Here is a 13643-nt window from a genome sequence, read left to right on the forward strand (position 1 = left end):
AGGATCACACTTAAGTAAAAGAAAAAGACAGAACCTTACCATGTAGTGAGTTATATTGCAGGCTATCCACGCGTCTTTCATTGACTTCCCAAAATGTCTTATTGCCTCCTCAATTCTTGTAATCACTCTTTGTCCATGTTACTTTGTCACAGAACATGAAGAGTTGATCAAGAGACCTCCACACCTCTGCCTTCCTATTTCGTGCTTCCCCATCTGCCTCATGATCTTTCATAGCATTATGGAGTTGCTTCCACAATCCATAATTAATCTTTGAAACTGTTCTACCTTGCCTTACTTGCTTACTGTGTTTGGGTCGAGACAAGAATCTTCTTGCCTTAACACCACCAATAGAGGGCTTGATTGGTACCTCCTTGCCATTGGTAGACTTTTTAAAATCCTTTGTGATTTGAACATCTCCTCCATGCAGACCTATATCAGATAACACTTTTTCCAATGCTTGAAGAGCATCCTTTCTATTTTTTTCGGGACAGAGTTTCCAAGCAAATCCAATATATAAAAATACCAATTTCTCAATAATTCGACATAGACCATGCAATGTGCAGATGTGAACATTACATAGTGGAATGTCCAGAATGGCCTTAAAGTCACGGTCAACTTTATCTCTATTAGGTGCTCTCTTCCACCATTTTGAATCCATTACTTGAGCTGATTCTTTGCAGTAAAGACAAGGAGACTTTGAGTTGCCTCCTTTACTAATGTTATACATGCACTTAAGTGTTTTAAGATCCCCGGCCATGTGCCACTCTACTTGAAAATCACCTTTTCCTGCAACATGGAGATTCTCGCCTTGCACTTGTCTTTTGATTATTCTTGGTATTTCCGTGTGGTGAAATACCCAATCTAGTGTTTCCTGGTCTTTGGTCTTCACCTACCAGATTATAGAAAACAAAAGTATTACTATAACAGATTTGAAAACAATGACCAAAATCAAGTATAAAACAAAAAATGATCATACCTGGAACGAGCCTAACCACCATATGTGTTTCTCTGACTGCACACTAAAATACTTCGAACTCGCTTCAGTCAATGATGTATCAATTGCTCCATTCATCAATGTAATAGTAACTCTTTCCATTTTCTTTTCTTTTACAACCTCACACTCATCCAGTTTGATAACAAATTTCAAAATGCCTTTGCACTCCTCAAATGTTATTCCATAAAACTCGACCATTCTTTTTTGAAGTTGTTGTAGATCTAAAAATATATTGTTCCAAGGATCATACACAGTGGTTCCTTTAACACCATGAAATATTTCTTCAATATGGATATATTGCCCAATAAATTCATCTATACTTTCATTCAAATGACCTCTTATCCTCCACACGGTTGCTGGATTTGGCAGTAAAACTCGTTTAATCCTTTGATCTTTCAAAGTTGAGGATATCGCATGGAAAATCGAACTATATCCCTTCCTGCTAACTCCACTAACATCAAGAGCCTCTTGGATTATAGTGCCATCAACTTGATTATTGGATACAAAGTCCTCTACAACATTGTGTTTGACTGTTTTGTATTTTTTTTCCTCAATCAAACCTTTTGCTACACCGCAAGAAAGCAATCCTTTCATTTGTTTAACATGAAGAAGGTTCGGGTCCATATTTTCTTTTGCAGGCTCCAATAATTTCCTGTAGTAACAACACAATATGCCTATATCATTCAGCACCTCCATTCTTGTTTTGCGACAATCGACGAAATAGATATAGTCTGGAAGAGAGCCTTTTTGAGTATACAAAATGATAAATTTCAATCTAACCTTGCTTCCTGAATTTGTCGCTTGCATCCACGAGTCCCAGCCTTCAAATTTGCAATGTTTTTAATCTTCCTGCTACGTAGTCTGTCTCCAAGCACGGTTCTCTTCTTTCTTGCTCTTGTCAACTCTTTTTTACTCTTTGAATGCTCCTCAATTTCATTCTACAACTGCTGCTCCAATTTTGCACGAATGGCTATCTCCTGCATCTTGGCCCCCTTTTCTTGTAGGTACTTCATTTTATACATCTTTCTTTTTGGGGAAGTCTTTCCTTACCTGTTCCTTAACGTTTTCGCAAATGCAGACTGCGCTGAAATATAACCAAGAAGTCCATTTTGTCCATCGCTGGCAAACCTCAGTTATGTGTGGTGGTATTGACAAATGGAGGTGTAGAGTTTTTTACTTAAAATTTTGGATATATGCTTCCATCGCACCATAAGTCAATATGTTGAAGCCCTTCTCTTCTCATATTTTCCCGCTGTTGAGCATTCAGCACCGTATCCTTTCGTCTTTTTTGTGCTGGAGCATATTGTTCTTCTAATTCGATGTGAAGATGGTGTAATTGCTTCTTCTAAGATAGTGACTCACTAGTATCGGCCATTTTTTGTGCTTCTGAGGTTGCGAAGTTTGTTTTTCAATCTCATAGTCATTTTGTAACATGAATCGTGGAAGTGTGGCGGTATCCATGTGAATATTTTGAAAACTTGCAATCACCAAGTTTAGTGATGGACTCTTTATGAAAGGCCTGCACACGTCGGCAAAAGAGATGCGGAATCTTTGGTAAACAAAAAAAAATCTAAGGAGATATTTAATGCAAAATCGTGTTAGTCAGACAAAAGATTATCTTATTCCTTTTTGAATTGACAGTTCTATAGTCCTTACTGACAGTTCTGAGCCATGTTTCCGTATTTTACTATTTTTGAGGTCTTTTAGGAGAGAAATAAATCAAAAAATAGTGAATTTCTTACAGGGCCCCAAAATGAGTTCCCTTTTTCCCTAATGCATAATATTGGAGGCACCTTTGTTCCCTTACCATCTCCCCTCTCTGATTCTGTGTCATCAAATTTGTTGTCCCTCTCATCTGCGTGATTATCCCTTCCTTCAACAACAATGCCAAATTGCAACACCCTGCTTGCCTACGATGCCCTCCCATCATTCCTTCTCTTGGTACATAGCTCCTTGGTAGTGGAACCAATGTCTCTTGTCCTCTTGCTTGGCGCTTGCCTCCACATGACAAATTCTAAACCATGCATAAAAATGATGTTCATTCCAATGCATTCGTTGAAATATGAATGACATACTCAAGCAATAAACCAATAGAAACACTTATTTACCTTTGCGTAGCTCCTTTGATTTGGGAACCTTGTTGAGAGGATAATCCAACCACCAAGGGCATCTCTACATCTCCCACTTTGACAACCCACCACAGCACTGCGACCATGTGTCAGGAAACATGCATAGTGGCCCTTTTGTTATCAACCAATCATGGCACTCCACTGGCATCTCATTTAGAGCACACTCTCCCACCAGCTTGAAAAACCACCTGCAAGCCATTCACGTAACTATTAATCGATCATCATATACTATTGTGTGACTTTACGTATGGACTAGAGCATCCAACATGTTGGGATATCTCAAGGTGTATGCCTCAGGCACACCTTTGTTTCTATGTGTGAGTGCTAGAGGCACAATTAGGTGCCCACAAGCACAGTTAGGTGGTGGAGAGCCACATAGGATGATTGAGAGAATCTAGGAGCAGATTGAGGAGATGATTGTGGAGCTTTGAAGTCATCAGTGATGTTAGTGAGCATGTATGAGGTGCCTACTTAAGGACCTCACTCTTCTTCATTCCATAATGCAAATATTCTGAGTTTGTGTCCACTCTTTGCTTTCCTTTCAGCTTACCAACATGGTATCAGAGCCCTTTGATCCCCCTTGAGCCCATTTTTGCCACATCATCATCTTCTTCTTCATCTTCTTCTTCACCATCTCTCCCTTTTCCTCCCAAAGTTTACTTAAACTTGTTCTCCTCTGGTTCTCAACCATTTCCCACGTCCTTCTTGCTGGAGATCCACCTCAAAGGCGCGAATGCCTAGCTGAAAGAAATCAGAGAAAGCCATGCCCGTTTCATCGCCATTACACAAAAATTGTCAATTTTTTCTTCTATGTTTTCTCTCAGCGCACTTCGTCTTCCTCTAATTCCTTTCAGGGGTAGATTCTCCATGCCTTGGGCTATCTTGTGCTGAAATATGAGCAGCATTGGCTGCATATTCAAGGAGAAATCAATGAAAAACCAGTCGACTTTGAAGGGGCAAGCTATGGAGTTCTGACACCTTTTTGCGCCTCTTCTTCCCAGAAGATCTTTTGTGGTATAACAGCTCTCTTTTGCCTTAAAAACCCCCTTTTTCTTTGCTCTGAAGAGTAAGCTACAAGCCCTCCAAGTTCAGCCTTTTGGTTTTGATAGTTTTGACAAGTTTTTGAAGAATATGCTACATAAGATGCTATTCTAGCATTTCTAGTTTTTTGAAACTTTCAATAACATCAGTACAAGTGTGGCTTCAGTTTTGTTTTGAATTGCTAGACCTGGTTTTGATTGGAAAGTATTCATTTTAGCCACTTCTATGAAGCATATAAGAAGAAGCATCATTGATTGAATATTGGTCACTAGTCTTTGCTACATCAAGTGCTTATATTTTGGAAGCCTTTCAGTTATTTTTTGCCTTGTAAGAGAGAAAGACACTGCCCAATATCTGGGTTAGACCCTCTCATGGCTACCCTATTGAATCTAGAGAAGTTCAATGGAAAGGGCTTCCACACATGGCAGATGAAGGTGAAATTTGCATTGATGAGGGAGAACCTCTGGGGACTTGTCAAACCGACTCCAACCACTTCTTCTACGGCCTCCAATGCTGGAGAATCCTCAACTCCGACACGATCGGCAAGGGATCCCACTAGAGAGGAAAAAGCATACGATATCATTGCTCTTGCTTTAGGAGATGATTATATTCACCACTTCTCTGACTTAGAGTCTCCTTCAGAAGCTTGACATGATTTTTGGTGCTAGCTCTCACATCTCTAAATTATCACTTAAAATCTCTTTCTTTGAATTGAAGATGGTTAGTGGTACTACTTTGGCAGCTCATGTCAACTATATGTGGAGTCTTATGACTCAATTAGCTTCTATCAACTCTCCTATTACTCCAGATGATGCTATGGTAGTGTTACTTAAGAGTATGCCTGAAGATTATGATCATATAGTTACCACTTTGAAAAATCTTCCTAATCCTAATCTTGAAGGTATTATCTATGCTCTCCAAGAAGAAGAACGGCATATGGAGCTCAGGAAAGGCAATGACACTGTTTATGCTGTAAAAGTCCGGAAGGGAAAGTTTACCCCCTGTAATCACTGTGGAAAGACAAATCACCTTTCAAAGGACTGCTTCAAAATTAATCCATGTAAGCACTGTGGCAAGAACAACCATAATAAGAAGTTTTGCAGAGCCAAAGCAAAGACAGAAAATGCAAATCTACTTTCATTTGATGAGCCTCCACAAGATGAGGCATCCTATGAAGATTATGCATTTTAAATCATCTCTATGTATGCTCCAGATCTCTCATTTTGGTTTCTATGTGTGAGTGATAGAGGAACAATTAGGTGCCCACAAGCACAGTTAGGTGGTGGAGAGCCACATAGGATGATTGAGAGAATCTAGGAGTAGATTGAGGAGATGATTGTGGAGCTCTGAGTCATCAGTGATGTTAGTGAGCATGTATGAGGTGCATACTTAAGGACCTCACTCTTCTTCATTCCATAATGCAAGTATTCTGAGTTTGTGTCCACTCTTTGCTTTCCTTTTAGCTTACCAACACAACATTCATTGCCTGTACACTAGGTGCTGCACAAACATAGCCATTTGTGGCTACTTCTCTGCAACTAGTGAGCTCTTCATATCACCTGGTATGTTACTGACAGACATTTTATGAGAGAATTTTTTGGCATGATTTCAAATATTTGATTGCACAAAAGATTTCCCAAAACCAAATTTTCTTACCTACTAAGTCCAGAAACGTATTCTGGAAGTGAATTTGCCAGCATGCTCTAAAATACTTCACTGCATCACCAAGGAACTGAATGCCTAGGCCATCAAATGGCACATTCATCTGTTCTATCATCTTGCATGCCTTCTCAACAATCATTTAAGATCAATATGTCTCCCTTGCAATGTACCTCCTCCACTCCTTATTGACGTGGCATGCCTAGTTCCATCTGCATGTTTGTATCTCCTCCTGTAAGCACTCTCAAGGCCTCTTTTTCCTGCCATTAGAAAATCCATTAATCAAACCCATCTTCCAACAACTTGAAGCATACAACACAAAGAAATAAACAAAAGAGATGGAAGAGAAACCTCCCTGTAGATAGTTTTGATGCACCAAGCATGGTAAGCTTGTCCTCTATTATGATCTTTCCTTTTTGCTCCCAGTTTATGGAGAAGAAGACACTAGAAAATCCCTCAGCATTCATTGGATTGGCAATCGATTGCAAACGATATCCTCTACTCCTCACCTTCTCCTCTGCCTTCTCCAACGCCTTGCCTTGTACCTTCTCACACTCCTCCAGTGACAAGGTCGAAGTGTCCGTTTTTTCCATCTCTTCCTGGTACTTCTTTTGGTACTCATCCTACAAAAAAAAGAATAATTTTTTTGACATAACATAATCTAGAAATCATTACAATAAGTAAGATTTCAACCAACATCTTTAAGGCACTCACCCTAAAAACAAACTGTCCAAGTATAGACATGGGCAAGTTTGTACCATGCCTTTAAGGGCCCACTCCTCTCCTTCAATGACATACCCTCAACCAATCTTTTGTCCTCCGCTGCAAAATAGCACATGAGTGTCTCTTTGTTTGCAGTGTCGAATTTCTACATCATAAATATATCATGTGCAATAGTGTGCGAGACCTGTACACATGCAAGCCTACACATGGACATGCAATTGGTTAGACGACCATTTTAAGACACCAAAAAACTAGAACCCTCCTGCAAGAACTTGCAGCAAAATCGAATGTGCCAATCCATCATATTTGAATACACTATAGAGCAAGTTCACTCTTAATATTTAAAAGGGAAAAAAAAAAGACATGCTATAAATAAAATTTACATACACTAAATGCAAAAGAACGTACCTATGTTTATCCTCCCTAACCATGCCTTGAGTCGATGGTTTCCATCCCAAACCAAAAATGTCTTTCCCTTTAGGTTGACCCAATATATTCTCACATCCAATTCATTCTCAAATTCATGGTTTACCAATTCCCATGTAGGGCCTGCTCGCTATCGATCCTCATATGCCCAAGTGAGCTCTGGCTCGACGCCTGGGTGCCCGAATGACACCAAGAAGTCACCCCTGCTATCAATGTACCCCTGCTAGGCAAATATCTCTGCCAAGACACCTATGTCGTCTCCCACCATCCTGATTGCCTCGTAAATGATGATTTCTCTTTACAACATTTACAAATACGTTTTAGCATTGGAAACCCATTATTGGTATGTGATTATTGCTATTGAAAAATCATCATTTTTCTTTAGGCATATTCATAAGAAGCATAGGCTTTTTAAGGACGATAATCCCCATCCAAAATACTTGCACTCATATTTGTCTACTTCACAATGTTAAGGTGGTAAAAGCCTCCATGACATCCTTGTACTGCTTGCTAGCATTAGTCTACTAAAGAGAGCAACCTTCAAAATGAGCACTTTAGTATTAGGAGAGTAATGCAAAAGAGGAGTCTCTCTTTTACCAATTTGATTCCTTTGTGTGGTAATGAGAAAATCCTAGATCTTAATAGAGCTCTCCTACTTGATTAGGTTCTCCCATTTGCGCATGAGTATGTTATCCGATTGTAAATTGATTGTTGTTAAGCCATCTCTAATATATTTATATGATGTACTATTCTTATTTTTGCCATATTTCCATATCGATTTAAAACCATTCCCTTGAATACTATTCCTTTAATCTTTGGCATAATAGCTTTTATTTGTGTCACTTGTAATTGTGATATATCTAATTTCCATGGGTTATTTAGGTTTTGTTCAAATATATTTTCTTTATCTATCCTAAACATGATTCTTTTTCTAAGGAAAAAGGCATACCTACAATGTATCAGGTTCTAACATTATATTTCAATTGTGCATGGTATGCCAATCACCGGATTCTAGCAAGGCCCTCTTATGCGAGCATTATCTAGGAATTTAGAGGAGGCCTTTTTACTCCCCCATTCAGCGTTGTTTTTTTGCTCTGCCACAGCAACAATGGTGGACAAGGATAAACAGATGAGAGACGCAACTCCTCCCAACAACAAACCTCAAATGGAGATACCTAGGGCGTATCAAGAAAGCCTGGAGAGGCCACAGGCAATGGTTGAAAGTCAGGCCCCACTGACGTAGGCACTTCGAGGGAGGGGAGGATTTCGAGCCAGGAGGAAAAGAACATGCAGCCACCCACTAAGAGTGCCAACACCAACCCAATAGGTGGGCGTAGGACAGACAGCCACTCAGGGGGAATAATAGCCTCCTTCACAGGTACCACCAGTGAGACGGTGTATATGGAGGGACCAAGCCAGCAGACAGTAGAAATCAAACTAAAGGAAATGCACCAGGGGACCCACAACCACATTAGCAACAAGAGGATTACCAATTTGAAGATGAGGAGAAACCATCTGCTTTAAAATGTAAAGTGGTTGCTTTCGAGGACAAGGATATATTAGAGCAATCTATTGATTGGATTTCATCACATACCTTAATTGGGTATCTCCCAAGACCTAGACCTCTGACTGCTTTTCTTGAGGGATGGCTGAGGAATAATTGGATTAGAAAAGGCTTAGTGGTCACTAGTGTGAGATTTCTGAGAAGAGGCTTCTTCTTTTTATTTGAGACTGAAGATATGGCTTAGAAAGCCTTACACCATGCCCTCTATACTATCAAACATCAACCTCTATACTTAGAGTTTTGGACTCAGGATTTCAACCCTAACAAGCCTAGATCTACATTTGTTCCTATGTGGGTTGAACTCCCTGACCTTCCTTTTTCTCTAGTAAATCAAGCTGCTAACCTTTGTAGAAGCTTAGGGTAGGTCATTGATTTAGAGAAAGAATGGTTTATTAATCCTAGAGGACACCCTCAAGTTTGTGTCAAGCTAGATGTTGCTGAAGAACTCCCAGATACCGTGGGTAATTGTTAACAAGAATGGGAGTGTCTTCACAAAACAGGCTTTGGTTTACAAGAACCTTCCTAGTTCTTGTTTTTTGTGTGGTTTGTCAACCCATTCAGTGAAAAGATGTCCCTTGAAAAGAAAGAGGCCTAAGCAACCTCAGGAACAAACTCAACAACAGGCCAACCAACCCCCCAAGGCCTAGTGGGTTGTTAAAGGCAAATAGAAAAGTCAAACTCAAGAGAAGAGTGTAGAAACAGTAACTGGCAATGTTTTAGACAAGGAGACAAAGGTATCCCTCTCTCCAAGGCTTCTGTACGGTTGTATGGAAGCATTAATCACGGATTGTATGGGCTGTACGGAATCCTCTTTGCTGGTTGTGCAGAAGAGGCACGCATCCCAAGGCTGATTGCACGTAACTTTCGTCCCTACTGTACGGGCTGTTTCACGACTCCCAAGGCAGGTTGTACGGATGTTAATTTGCTGTTGTGCAGGATTCCACTACTAGTTGTACGGACGCCATTAATGCTACTATTGTACAGATACCAAAGGCTACTGTATGGACATCTATTCACTGTTGTGCTACCCTTTTTCCATGCTGTATGGCCTGCTCACCTTCTCTCTCCTGCTCGTGATCCTCACTCTTGAAGAGGGTTTAGATGTGGTATTGTATAGAAAAAATGAAGTGGTTGCTTGGATTCATCCATGTGCCTACTGATCTTACACCCCTTCCCTGACTTTTGACCGAAAGCAAAGAGCCAATAGCAAGTACTAGCTAGTGGGAAGGCTTTCAACTTCTAGCGAGATTCCCGAAAAAAGTCCAAGGGTATAAGAGGCACCTCCGTATCTTTCTTAACAATGAGTGTGTCCATGACCTCCTATAACAAGTGCACTTTAATGTGCTTTCCATATCAGTTACTTAGCTCTCTAGGAAGATGGATATCTCTTGCCTCTTTGCCTTCAAGCAAATGTCAAATTTTAGAAAATCATTCAATTATCAACATCAATACCCAATAGCATCACATGATCAATACGATATCATAAATAATTTTTTACCATTCTAAACAATTTCATAACCTTTACCTTGAAGCTCACGTGTTGCAGCGCTACTCTCTCCTGGTTTCTTCATTTTTTCAGATGCCTTACTTATTTTTGATGCAGGAGGATTGGGCACATCTTCCTCACTGATCCTCTCCAAGGAAGATATATGAGATGCAAGCACTGCTCCAGAGGTGTGATCTCTAGACCTTCTGACATTGTAGTCTCCGGCAATCTCCATTAAGATTGCAAGGAATAGCGGGATCCAAGTCCACCACTGGACTCCATCTGCAACACATTAATAAGAAGTTCTTATACAATTAGGCAAAATAATATAATCTGCCAGTTCACTTGGCATCAATCTTGGGATCAAAGCAAGGAATATCCTCTCTAAAAATCCTCATACTCAGAGATGTGGCCTTTGTTGAAAACTTAGATTAGAAAAATACCAGACAGCAAGCCAGCAATAAAGCATCTTTCTTGTATTTCTATGAAAACTGAATGTCTCATGCAAAGATGTTCTTACAAGATAGCAAGCCAGCAATAAAGTATCTTTCTTTTCACGAGGTTGGGTCTAAAAGATAGGTTGAGAGTTTGGTTCAAAGAATGAATGGATCTGAACCCCGAGCAAAAAATCATCCTAGGCTTTTGTGATGTACATAGTGTGCATTCGGCGATAATCTTGGAAATGCAACTCGTCTGCTTAATTATGTTACTGATGTGTATAACAACAATTCCATGAAACCCCAACTCCACCCAAGTTAACGGTAGGAGCACTTCGAAACTTGTGGTGATAGTATGAATTTTGTAAAGACTCACCTATCTACCACCCGAGCAATCAAACAGCCCATAGCCACCTCCACAAAATGAAGGTTCCCAAGAATTAATTGAGGAGCACGTGGAGGCTTATGCATAGTTACCTTATGATGGAGGCTCATGAAGCATGAGTATTGAATTGGGAGAAATTAGTTCCTCTGCTTGATGTGTAGCTCTCATAGAATTTATTGGTGATTGAATGAACGAATTCAATAGATGGGAGCCTTCATGCCTTTGCTCTCTTTGAAAATCGAGTCTGGTCTTGGGCCCTTTTTTACATTGTCTCATCGTTTCATACTTGTGCTTTCAAGACTTCTCAATTGTTACACTAGATATATCTTGGCCATATGCTTCTACAATAATGGATTAAATTGTAGATTTACTTCTACATGTTAACCTTCATTCGTGATTGAGTTTGTCTTTAACATTTACACCAGTTAAAAAACATTACTTTAAAATGATTCGGCTGGCAGTGTTTTGTGTATAACTATATGAAGTCCAAAATGGGAATATCTCTAAATTTATGGGTAACATCAAGGCAGCAACTTTTCTTGTTAAGTTATGATGCTAATTCCAACGATGCTAAGGTGTTAAGTTATGATGCTAAGGTGCAAGACCAATTCCTTTGTGAGATTCCTACTGGAACTTCTCATCCAATCTCTACTGCCCAACGGAGATATTACACTGCAAATGGGTTTGGAGGGTGTACCTTTTACTTGCTGAGCTTTGCCTCAGGATTGTGAAGTTATGGAGGATTACCAAAGTTCGAGCGACTGCGTTCGAGCGAGGTGAAGGTTCGAGCGAACATGGCTATTGATTTCCACATTTCAATGCAAATATTTATGTTGCAAAAGTGTCATTTGACTTTAAATAAAATATGTTCTTACATAGAAATAAAATGGCACCCTTATAATTTGGAAAATGAAAAAATTATTTCTTAGCATTCAAAAAAAAAGAAAGGTAGCAATGTCCTCAATAGAGCAATTCAATCCATGATATATTCAATACTTTCTTAAGATAGGAAACAGGAAACCTTTAAGCATCTGATTTAAGCATCTAACTAATACTACAAGCATAAATTTCTAACAAGTCTAACAGCATCGGCCAAATAACATTAATTAAGTAGCATTATCCAAAATAGCTTGAGCATACAATATGCTTCCATAAGTTCCCAAAGATAATCCAAAGCTTCCCCAAATACATCTCGAAGCTGCTTGAGAGCTTAATATACTTGTATATGTCCCGAATTGACACAATAGATATGCCAATTGTACAAAATGGTCTTTCAAAGATAAACCCAATCTCAAAAATCAACCAAGCATGTGGCAAACAGTTGCTTGGGTTCCTTAACAACTACAAAGGTAAGCTTATGCAAAATAGTCCCAAAGTTCAACCAAGTGGATGTGACAAGTTGGCTGGTTTTTGCGAGAACTAAGAGCTTGAAACAATTCAACTTTTGTAAGAGATACCTGGTGCATAAATTGATGCACTTTGTCACTCAATCGCAAAACACCAATGAATACAAAGTACATGTGTTTGCATGGAATATATATCCCTTTCTTTGCATCTCGTTGAATGAAGTCCTTGCAAGAACACCGTGGAAACTCTAATATTGTCACGGTGTAAGTAAGGCCCTTTGCAATAGAACTTTCTGTTCACACATGGAACAGATGCATTTCATTAGGATAGATAATTTTCTCTTGCACCACTTCTACAATCAAACATTGAGCTTTTTGAATCCTATCTTGAAACTCCTTACTTAGCTTGGATCTCCATCTCACTATCCTATTATCCCTTCTACTGGCCCGATCGTGACTCAATGGTGTTGTAGTCCTCTCTAAGTTAGGTCCTTGCACAAAAAAACTCTCATCCTCCTCAAGCACAAAACCTGCCTCCTTCAATTGATCCTTTTCATGTTGCTTTATGGAAGTCCCGACGGTCACCTTCCACACCCCTGGGGATTGTTGGCCAGGCACACCAAGTATAGACTGATCAACACACCACGTATGGGCAACAGAGGTATTGCAAAATCACACAAACTGTTCTTTGATACCATTAGGATGTTTTCTTCTCCCCTTGAAGCAAGGTGCAGGTACACCCTCAGTTGCACTTCGACCCAATGTATTATGAGTGCTCCACAACGAGACTTAGATTTAGAAATGAATCCAAAGCATGTCACCACACTTCTTGGCTCTGTTCTTCTGATAGCCCAATTTGTCTCATGCACAACACTCTCCTTGCAGCTAATCTCATCTCCATTTACAATTCTAGTGGGAGGTCTCCTCCCTCCCATTGGTTTCTTAGTAGAGACATAAATATACTCTGGCCTATGACTGTCATGTTCCTTAATTGTAGTTGGAGTGGCAAAACCTCTTCTCCTTCTAATTTGAGTTTGCTCCATTGTGGGCCTTTTCATTTCAGGTGTGTGAAGGCCAGCCTCTTCCATAACACCATGGGGGGAAGTAGCAAGCTAAGGGTGTCCACTTTTTGTTCACTCCCCAATCCTTAGGAGGTGGAAAAACAAGCTTTTTAGCACACAAAAATGCAAATCTCACCTACTTCCCTATGGATCTAGTCTTTGAAGTCTTCTGACACAACATCACACTTGCTATTGTGCACACAATCATATAGTCTGATCGAAAATTCGATGCACACACAAAAAATTTCTTTGTGTCACACGGCATGGTTCCAAGGTGGTCACACGTTTGTCACGAACAGAGAGTGTCATATTAAATTCTAAATTTCTCACTCATTTTAGATTAAATGTTATTGAAACTTTGTAAGTGGTCTCTTTGCATTATGTAGAGCTTA

At 39.7% G+C, this 13643-nt stretch overlaps 1 long non-coding RNA gene across 1 annotated transcript; it reads right to left on the reverse strand.

Annotated features, from left to right (window-relative positions):
- Window positions 1-3118: 3118 nt before the first annotated feature.
- Window positions 3119-6664, reverse strand: LOC147886466 (uncharacterized). The gene is made up of 3 exons (XR_015543270.1): window positions 6538-6664; window positions 5821-6446; window positions 3119-3311 (listed from the first exon to the last, which is right to left on the reverse strand). It is a non-coding gene; the product is annotated as an uncharacterized LOC147886466 (long non-coding RNA).
- Window positions 6665-13643: the final 6979 nt, after the last annotated feature.

Source organism: Dipteris shenzhenensis, chromosome 24 (assembly GCF_047967505.1).
Source record: "Dipteris shenzhenensis isolate YYH24624 ecotype China chromosome 24, Dip_SZ_1.0, whole genome shotgun sequence".
Lineage (NCBI taxonomy): Eukaryota > Viridiplantae > Streptophyta > Polypodiopsida > Gleicheniales > Dipteridaceae > Dipteris > Dipteris shenzhenensis.